The following is an 11,093-nucleotide window of genomic DNA, read 5'->3' on the forward strand; positions in this document are numbered from 1 at the left end:
CATTTCTTTCTGTTTCTTTCTTTGCTTTTTTGTTTCTTTTCTTTCTTTCCTTCCCTTTTCCTTTCTTTCCTTCACGTTTTCTTTCTTTCCTTCCCTTTCTTTCTTCCTTCCTTCCTTCCTTTCTTCCTTCTTTCCTTCCTTCCTTTTTTCCTTCCTTCCTTTTTTCCTTCCTTCCTTCCTTCCTTCCTTCCTTCCTTCCTTCTTTCTTTCTTTCTTTCTTTCTTTCTTTCTTTCTTTCTTTCTTTCTTTCTTTCTTCTTTCGCGATAGGGTCTCTGTAGACCAGGCTGGCCTTGCACTCACAGAGATACCCCTGCCTCTGCCTCTTGAGTGCTGGGGCTGAAGGTGTACAGTACCACACTTGACTCAGTGTATATTTTTAAAGGCAGGTCTCATGCTCCAGGTTCAAACTCGCTATGGAGCTGAGGGTAACCCTGGGCTTTTGATCCCACTGCCTCAGCCTACTGGGTGCAGGGGTTATAGCTATGTGCCACCATACTTGCTTTCAGAATTAAAGAGGAAAACATCTTTTTTCCCTAATTGTGAGGAGGAACGGGGAAGAGTGCAGAGGGAATGTGAAACACCATTTTTGTTTTCCTCTGGCAATGCAGGTACCTCAAAGGGCTGACTGAGCAGGTGGTCTGCTGCACGCCTGGAGCAAGGAACCCCTGGAGTCATGCTACACACAGCAAAACCAAGACCCAAGCGTGTCCATCCTTTTGAAATTGTGACATGATGTCATCTACAAAGTAGGCTGTCAAGACTGTGCAATCGAGTTTTTTAAAAAATAAACCAAGTGAGCCCAGACCTCCCTTAGAATACTGCAGGGTTACCTTTACAGTTCTGCAGTGAGTTTTATTCACAGTTTTCTTGGGCGCGTGCAGAAGCTGCAGCCTTATCTGTAACTGTCTTACAGGCATTCAAGGTTTGCCCTTTGCCCTGGACACAGGTTCCAAATGATCAAGGAAATCTGTACAACAGCAGCAAAGCAGGTACAGCAGGAAGTGAGGGTGACGGAAGGGGAGAGGAAGGGAAGAGAGAGGAGGAAAGAGTAGAGAGAGAAGAGTGGCGGGAGGAGGCTAGCAACAGAGGACAGGAGCAGCCATAGCAAAACTGGAGGGGAGGCCAGGTCAGGAGGCAGAAAGATGAGGAGGGAAGAAGAAAGTCATTTCATCCTCTTAGGGAGAGGTGAGCTGAGATCTTTCACTGTATCCTGAAGGCTAATAAACTGGGCTGGGAAATTAAGAATGAGTTCTAATTGAGGGTTAGCGAAAAAAAAAAAAGCCCAAGGAAGTGTGAAAGCTTCTGCGAACTTCCATCTAGCTGCCTCCCAGAAATTAAAAATCCCAACCAGTGAGATATATGAGCCTGTGTATCCACACCCATGTCCACATTAGAGCCTGGGGAATGCAGTATCTTCTAAGGTGTTGCTTTAATGTGAGTAATTATAATTAAGCAAGAACATCACAGGCTATAATCACCTACGCCCACTCGGTGAACCACTGGGAACAGGCAAAGAGGCACGAACTGCCACAAATGCACAGGAAGGGATGCTCCAGAAGAGATAACAGGATGCAAAACCAAACATGGAAGCCTAAGTTCCTACTGGTAGGGTAAAACGTTTGCTCCTTTTGATATCTGGGCTTAAATCAAGTGCTTTTCCCCATGGTTGAGTTGCTTTTAAAAACACTTCCAGGGCAATGGATTGCGTGTATGAGATACTGCCTCCTGCTCCCCAAGAAACATACAAGAGTAGGTTTAGAGCTATCCTCGGCTATGTGAGACTTTTCCCATGCGTGTGCAGGCCAAAGGACGGCTTGTGGGAGTTGGTTCTTCTACTGCAGGGCCCCAGGGTTTGAACTTAGGTCTTTAGGCTTGGTGACAAGCACCTTTACCCACTGTGATATCTCACTAGCCCTCTCTTTACTTTCTTTCTTTCTTTTTTTTTCAGGTTACTCATTTTCTGAGTACATTGGTAATGATTTCACACTGTGGTTGATGAAAAGTTAGAATTTTATTAACTGAAGTTGAATTTTAAATATTCCTCATCAATAATCCCTTATTTATTTTTATTTTTTAAATCTCATTTGGGACTTTTCTGTAAGGAGTTAAACTCCATTTCCCATGGGAGATAGTGGTCCTATTTTGGATCATGGACTGAGCAGTTCACAGACTAAATGTGACTACTGTCTTCATTCTGACATCTTGGGACATGCTATGCCTGTTCCGAAGGAGTCCAGATTCACAGAGGATCCACATTCGCTTCTCTCTCTGGGCCATCTTTGTTGACTACCAGTTCAGAAGCCAATCCCTGAGCTATCAGCACCAGCTAGAGAAACCTGGTCCTGGCTGCTCATCACCTTCAGATCTTTGCAGACCTTGTTGAATATGTGCCTGGAAGGAGCTCACGTGGTCTGACTCAGTGACCCAACGTCAACTCTTTCTTAAGGTTACAGAGTGGTAAAGCTTATCCGGCCTTCACTCCTGTGTTACATAATTTTCTGTAGCTTGAACTGAACACTCGAAAGATGACTTGTGCAGGAAAGATTTATTTTGGTTTGTGGCTTCAGAGGATTCGGTCCACAGTTACTTGGCCCCTGTGCTCAGGCAGAGCACCATGATGGTGAGAGTAGGTTGCAGAGGAAACCCTTCCTCTGAGGCAGACAGAGAAGGAGAGAGAGGGAGAGAGAGAGAGAGAGAGAGAGAGAGAGAGAGAGAGAGAGAGAGAGGAGAAGACCTGGGATCCTTCTATAACCTTCAAAGGCACACCAAAGATTTATATTCTCCAACTCACCCCCACCACCCAAAGTCTCAACAACCTCTCCAAATGGTGCCGGCAGCTGTGCCCCAACTTTTCAAACTCTGAGCCTTTGGGGGAACCTTTCATAGTCAAGCCATAAAAGCTTCAAGGCTTCAGTGCCCCACACTGTCTACCATCTCTTAGCACCTAGAATGATGATACAAACGTTTTGGTGTTCCTACTCTAGGAAGGGTACATTGCCAGGAACCTTGTATCTTGCATTTGACTCTTCCTTAAATCTTAGGAAGCATTGTTCCAACATTACAGAAGAGGAAACAAGGCTTGAGAGTGTGCTAATAGTGGTAATTGTCAACCCGACAGGGTCTGTAATTAGCCGAGACAAGCCTCCAGGCACACCAATGAGGTGTTGCCTTGTTACGTTATCTGAGGTTGGAGGATGACAGGCAAGGTCAGGCTCCATTTTCTACTGTGGGCAGTACCATCCACCGGGATGGGATCTTGATCTGTGTAAATGGGAGACATGAAAGTGACTAGCAGCATGGGTTCCCTGCTGTGTACCTCCTGACTGCGGGTTCAGTGTAGCCAGATGCCTCAAGTTCCTGATTTCTCCACCACGATGGACCCTCCTTATGTCTAACTGTGAATCACACAAAACCTATCCAAAGTGGAAGTTTTTGGTTCCTTTGGAAACTCAGTTGCATCATGTGAGTACGTTTTTAGTTTTGATCCCAAGTGTGGAATGTGGGAATGTCCCTGCCCCCATCCTTGTAGGAGAGCCCCCCTCCCCCACACCTTGGAAAATAGCTCCTTGAGCGCATGTTTGTTGCTGGAGGCTACCTCATGTGAGGGGCGTGGTTTGTGAGCTGGAAAACATCCTTGTTTGTGTAGATTCTGAGAAGGGATAAATAGAAGCCAACAGACAGTGAGAGAAGCTTTTGCATTGCTTTGCTTTGCAACGATTTGGAGCCTTCGCTGGTTTTTGCGGACAGAAATGCTGCAGAGCACTCCCCCTGCTGCTTTGGTGGAGTTTCACTGCTCTAACAGACTTGTGCCCTTTTGGCAGAGCATTGGTGATTCTACCGAATTGTTCCGCTGCTGCTGCTGAGTGCTGCTGCCTCTGCTTTACAGTTTGACTAGATAGCTGGCTGGCATCTTGATGACTGAGTTTGGTAATCCCCAAAGAATCCATTGACCTTTATCAGCAGGAAGTAGATAAAAGAGGTCCACAGCCCCTTTTCCTGCTAATTTTCTATAAAGGTCGGGGGAGGACGGAGGGTTGGAAGGGAGGTAGAGGCATTTAAGAATTTTATTTTATTTATTTATTATTATTATTATTAGTTAAATTTTATTAACTCTGTATCCCAACTGTATCCTGCTCCCTCATTCCCTCCCAAACTCTCCCTCCCTCATCTCTTCCCTGAGCCTTTCCAAGTCCACTGATTGGGGAGGACCTCCTCCCCTTTCATCTGACCCTGTTTTATCAGGTATCTTCAGGACTGGCTGCAAAGTCCTCCTCTGTGGCCTAGCAGGACTGCTCCTTTCTTGGGGGGTGGGGAGGTCAAAGAGCCTGCCATTGAGTTCATGTCAGAAATAGTCCCTGTTCCCCTTACTATGGGAAACCAAACCAATTGGTTATTGAGCTACCATGAGCTTCGTCCGAGTAGAGGTTCTAGGTTATATCCATACATGGTCCTTGGTGGCGTGTCAGTCTCAGAAAAGACCCCTGTGCTCAGACATATTTGGTTCTTGTGGAGCTCCTTTCCTTTCCACATCATACTAACTCCCCCTTCTTTCATATGCTGGAGAGGTTATGGAAAAAGGGGAACCCTCCTCCATTGCTGGTGGGAATATAAACTGGTACAACCACTTTGGAAGTCAATCTGGTGCTTTCTCAGACAATTAGGAATAGTGCTATCTCAAGATCCAGCTATACCACTCCTAGGCATATACCCAAAATTTGCTCAAGTACACAACAAGGACATTTTCTCAACCATGTTTGTAGCAGCTTTATTTGTAATAGCCAGAACCTGGAAACAACCTAGATGTCCCTCAACAGAGGAATGGATACAGAAATTGTGGTATTTTTACACAATGGAATACTAGTCAGCAATCAAAAATGAGGAAATCATGAAATTTGCAGGCAAATGGTGGGATCTAGAAAAGATCATCCTGAGTGAGGTATTCCAGAAGGAGAAAGACACACATGGTATATACTCACTCATGTAGTCCTATAAGATATGATAAACATAATGAAATCTATACACCTAAAGAAGATAAGCAAGAAAGAGGACCCAGGGTAAGATGATCAATCCTTACTTAGAAAGACAAATGGGAGGTGGATTGGACGTTGGAGAAAACAAGTAACAGGACAGGAGCCTAGCACAGAGGGCCCCTGAAAGACTCTACCTAGCAGTTTTTTCAAAGCAGATACTAAGGCTCATTTAAGAATTTTAAATAAAGTATGTGTTTGAAAGATCTAAGCCCACACTTTTCTCTCTTAAGTTGCTTTTGCCTAGGTACTTTATCACAATGACAGTAAAAATAAAGACAGATAACTTAAGTTCACATCATTTATGATGAATCCAGTACTTAAACCCAGGCTCATTTCTTTCCTAAAGGTTTGTTTCCACCCAACACCCTCATCATCAGCTTCAGTCCCAATGCCTTTAGGGTCTTGGGGATTGCTTCTGTCTTACAAAATCCAGATACTCCAGAGAAAAGTGGTTCCTTGAAAATTCTCATGAGCTCATTAGCAGAAATTGGCTGGAAGCTATTCTCTTCAAGATGTCTTTCTTAGGATGAAGATGGCTGAAAGAAGAGGGGCTAATGCTCAGAATGAGAAAGGGAACTGTCAACCAGGAAGTACTGTGACACTCTATAGGGAACAGGAAGTAGAGAAGGCCAGCCATGGCCCAATGAAGGTGTCTGGCCCAGGCTGAAAGGTTCTGTTAATTAGTTACAAAGAAAGGGAAGGTGTGATTTTTTCCCCCTGTATTTAGGAATGCGTCCTGGGTGCCTACCATAGCTTAATTTGGAGGAAAGTATTCAAGATGCTGGACTGAGATAGCCTCTGCTGGTAGGTTGCAATGAAATTCTCTGGCAGTCTATACATAGTCTGTTTTTCCAGAAGGGAGAGAGGGGACCAGAGCTTTGCTAAGAGAGGTCCTGGTGGCCTGCCTCTACCAGGCAGGATGGCTGAAGTTCTGACTCAGAGGACATGGGGGTCTTGAAAGCTGCATTCTCTGTCTTAAATAGAAAAATCGCCAATTGTGTTCTCTCTCTCTCTCTCTTTCTCTCTCTCTCTCTCTCACACACACACAGTCACCATGCATTTCAAGATGGCCTTGAACAAAACAGGCTATATCTCTCTTGTGAGATCAGAACACAGTAAAGGACCGACCTATCTTCTCCTCAGTCTCCTGCCTTGCTAAATATTTTCTAGCAGAAAAAAGAGACAATCCATATGCTTCATGAAGTGCTGTCTGGGAGCAGTACGTAAAGGGGAATTACAAAAATGTTTATACATAAAAATCTCTCTACCCAAGGCCATTATTTTAATTTCCTTTGAAGCAGATGCTAAAATGCAGGGAGAGGCCTTAACTAAATAGTGCTTTCACACCCTGGGTGTGGCCCATTAGTGGGCTGTAGATCAATCTGCTGGACCTCGACCAGTGACCAGCTTTGCCATACTTTCTCTCATTCTTATTTAAAAAAAAAAATGGAACTGTGGGAATAAAGATAACTATTTAGACTGTAGCTAGGGATTATGCTGGCTTAGTAAGGAATGCATATGTAACAACAACTAAAGAAAAAGAGGCCATGAAATTGAGGGAGGCGTGCACATAGAAGGGATTGGAGGAAAGAAAGAGAAAGCAGAATGTTGTAATTATATTATGATCTCAAAATTATAAAGCATAATGAATTATAAATATATGATATATATCAGTATATATCATATGTGTGTATATATATATATATATATATATATATATATATATATATATATATAATAGGAAACTACTAAAAAAAGAAAGTGAGCAAAACATCTCATCCTGGGACACAGACATTGAAGGCAAATACTGTAACACGAAGCTTGGAATTTGGTTCTATTATGCATAGCACATGCATAGTTTTAATTGGATCACGAAATAAGATTCATTTTGCACATGATGGGTCCTTAAAGTCTGAAAACTAATAGTCTGGGAAGGTAGACAAAGCGTAGGAGATTTTGCTGGAAAACAGAGGTTCCTAGCTAAAATGTATGACCAAGCAAGATCTCTCGTTTCCATTATTGCTCATTACAGTTGTCTAGGAGCAAAAAAGATAAAAAAACAAAATCCTATTAAGTGTTTTGTTTTTTGAGACAGGGTTTTGCTGTGTAAGAGAGCCCTGGCTGTTTCTGGACTCCCTTTGCAGACCAGGCAGGCCTGGACGTCACAGATCCACCTGCCTCTGCCTCCCAAGCCCTGGGATTAAAGGCATACACAACCACACCCTATTAAGTTTTTGAGAGACGTGCATTGCCAAAGAAACTCCAAGACAGGCCGAGACGATTCTGAAGTTACTAACATCTCAGGCCCACGCTTAGGACAATGTCTAGCTTCTCTTTCTAGATCGGGCATGTACAATTCAGAGTTTAAAATCCTCATCCTCAGGCTGACGGTGGCACTGGGAAGTGGGGCTTGGGAGGGGATGGTGATCAGGTAAGGAAAGACCTTCATGACTGGAATAAATACCCGTCATATCAAGGGCCTGAGGGCTTTCCACTGCCCCACCATCAAGTGAAGATACAGAGAAAAGACGGTCACTTAAGAATCAGGAAGCAGGCGCCCGGCCCTTACAGAAGTTCTCGTCATTTCGGACTTGTACTTTCCAGCTTCCAGAACCGTGAAATAAACTCCTAGGCCTTTCAACACGCAGTCTTTCATAATCCACCTGAAGGTAGCCTCAAACTGTGGCAAGTTTGGAAAAGGAACAGTGACAGCGACATGGTTCCCAGGGAACACACCTCTCTCTGACATCTTCATGAAGGACAAATCAGCAGCGATGACATTTCCTGGTCTGTATTGTATGCCAAGAATTCAATCTGCTGCCAGGAGTTTTAATGACTCCTGTTGTTCAGGCTGTGGTATGTGCCAGTCCCTGTCCCCCCCACCCCACAGTTTATTATTGTTGTCCTTACTATCTGCAGTCTGTGGGTTTTTTTTTTTTTTTTTTTTTTTTTTTTTTTGCCATAGTCGGTATATCTCTGCTAGACAACCTAATTGAACCGCAGGTCACTGGACCAGAAGGAATTACGCTTGAATTTCAAGAAGAGAGGTCATAGAGGATGTAGCTTGCCTAAGCTTCTTGGTTCTTTTTGCTTGAGTGGCATGAAGTTTTATGTGGTCACGGTGGACTGTGAAAGTCTCTATTGCGGTTCAGCACGAATGCCTGCTGTGGTGGCACAGAGATGAGCATAGAGGTGACTAGCAGATCACTTTCTGGCACACAGGTCCCCTTACCCCATCTTAGCAGATTCAGCTGCTAACGACAACATCCCCATTCAGCCCGTGAACTTTGCGGTCTGCTCCAATGGTGAGCCCCAAATGATTTGAATCAGGCAACATATTTTATGTCATCAATTACACTCATTTCTTTACAGATGATGTCTTGGGATGGTCCTGTTGGCTAGTTGTCAGGAGTCTGATTTAGAGGGACAGCACAGAGGCGGTCCTGAACATTTTACATAAATGAAGAGGCAGGGGCTCAGACATCGGATTGAGATGTTCGGTGATTCCCAGGATAGTAAGGCTTAGGCTGAGATCCACTTCACAGCGTTGGTGGGAGGGAGGGATGGAGGTAGGCAGGCAAGATTTATCCACTCATTGTACTTGAGCTTCTGCAGTGAATAACAATATAGGCAGCTTTTTGTTGTTTGTTTGTTTTGTTTTTTGAGACAGGGTCTCTCTGTGTAGCCTTGGCTGTCCTGGACTCACTTTGTAGGCCAGGCTGGCCTTGAACTCAGAGAGACCTGCCTGCCTCTGCCTCCAGAGTGCTGGGATTATGGCTGTGTGCCACCACACCTCACTTTAATGCTGGGATGTTCCCCGTGAGCTAGACAGCATCCTTCTGAAGCTGCTAGAGTTCATTTCTGACAGTGATATGGTGAAAACACATGCTTCATCCACTTTCTACTTTACTTTGCTTAAAGTGAGCTTCCTTGTCCCGGATGATTTCTTACAGATCTTTGATCCTAGTATACCAAGAGGGTGGCTGCAGTATGGACTAGAACATTCTAGAAAATGCCTTTTTGTGCCTAATTGACCCCATGCTAAGTTTATACTTACAAAATATGTAGCTTTTGATTGTTTTGGAGATTCAAAGGCTGACAAGGTAACTTTTATTTATCCTGCCCGATATGGCTTGGATATACAATGTCCCTTACAGGTTCATGTCTTTGAACACTCTGTCCCTAGCTTGTAGCACTATTTTGCAAGGTTGTAGAGCCATCTGGAACTGGGTGACTAGCTGGGGATTGTGTGTCAATGGAGGGTAGAGTTTGAGAGTCACAGTCCACTTTTGCTTCTGGTCCCAACCTGTAGCTGCTTCCTGATCCACACACATGTGAACAAGCAGCCACAGGCTCCCACTGCCATGAATTCCACCATGCCTTCTGGCCACAGTGGACCGAATCCATTAAGCCATATTCCAGAATAGACCTTTCCACCCTTAAGTTGTCCCTTGTCGGGTAGTTGAGCACAACAATGACAAAAGCAACTACCCTGGTTTCTTGGTCCTCATTGGGCTTCTCTGCTGTGCCATGAGACAGTAAACTGTTTAGACTTCCAGACATCATACTGATGAGAACAGGGCATAGTGGGGCAGAGACCCCAAAGCAACAGTTCCAAGAATGCCCTGGAGGCCAGGAATGCCAGAAGAGCGTTCTGCTTGCTCTCTCTGAAACAGTACCCCTGCCTAGAGGCTACATGTGGCACCCTGTGCTTGGGCCAACTGGACTGAAGCATTTCCCCCTCTCTGTGTTTCACCCCAGTTTCTATCATAAGTCCTTTAAGAAGCCTGCAGCACCTCAGTGATACCTGGGACCCTTACTGCTATATAGGAACTCTCTCTCTTTCTTATCTTTCTCTTGCTTCTGCCTATGGATTCAAAATTAACTTCTTTCTAAAATTTATCTCTGTGGTCAGTGAACTTAGTCATTTAAACATATGAGACAGAAACAAAACAAAACAAAACAGAAAGCTGCCAGTTCAGGATGGCCTTGGTAGCCACTGAATTTCCAGGATTCTAGTCCTCCCTCTCAGGACACGCTGGTGCTCCTACATCAATGCATGGTCATGGGCTCCTATCCATACTGAGTCTTGTCTTCTTTCCCTGTCTTTTCGTCCTTTGCTTTACATCTGTTTGTACTTTGGGACTCCTGATCTCCAGTTTGGTACCCAGTAGCCACACATGTATGCTGAGGCACTTGCTCAGTGAGTAATGTTGGCAAGTAACTGAATTTTTCTACTTTATTTCATTTCAATTACAAATTTTAAACCAAAGCAATATAAAATATGTTTCCGTTAAACACAACTTAATTGCTTCAATAGGGACTACATTTTACTCTAACTGTTGAAAACTTGGCGTTAAAATGGAGATGGGCTATGGGTATAAAGTACAAGCTGGATTTCAAAGGCAGTACAATAAAAAGAATGTAAGTCATCTCATTAATAATTTTATATTAATTGCACAGTGAAATGCCAATATCTTAGACATGTTGAGTAGAATGAAATGAACATTAAGGTGATTTTTACTTGTTTGATTTTACTTTTATAATATTCTGAAAATCTAAAGAGTATATATATATATATATATATATATGCCCATATTTTATTTCTACTGGGCTGTGCTGGGCTAACCCACATGAGGTACCATTCACATGAAAAGTCCCAAACACCCTCACTAGGTACAGTGGCCTCACATGATACCCACTTGGATAATTAACTGATGTTCATTAATTGAAATTCTTTTCAGGTATCTGTTTCTCTTACTAGGCTATAAGGGACCTGGAACAAATATTCCATAAACACTTGTGAAATGAATCCATGCATTGAACTAGCCGTGTCAACTTCACAAGTGTCCTTAAATGCGATCTCATACACATTGTCTTTAAGATAAATGTTCTGTCTTACATTTAAATTTTTTTTTTTCTGGCTAGTTCTCTGAGCCATTGTGCGCAGCGTCCACGCTACAGGTCTGTAAAGACAACAGCCTTACACCAAACAGGTTTTTCTAACTCCTGCTCCTAGAGCCACGCAGACAGCAGTGAGCAAAGGGTGAGCTCCAGAGGTG

This window comes from Meriones unguiculatus, chromosome 10 (assembly GCF_030254825.1).
Source record: "Meriones unguiculatus strain TT.TT164.6M chromosome 10, Bangor_MerUng_6.1, whole genome shotgun sequence".
Classification (NCBI taxonomy): domain Eukaryota; kingdom Metazoa; phylum Chordata; class Mammalia; order Rodentia; family Muridae; genus Meriones; species Meriones unguiculatus.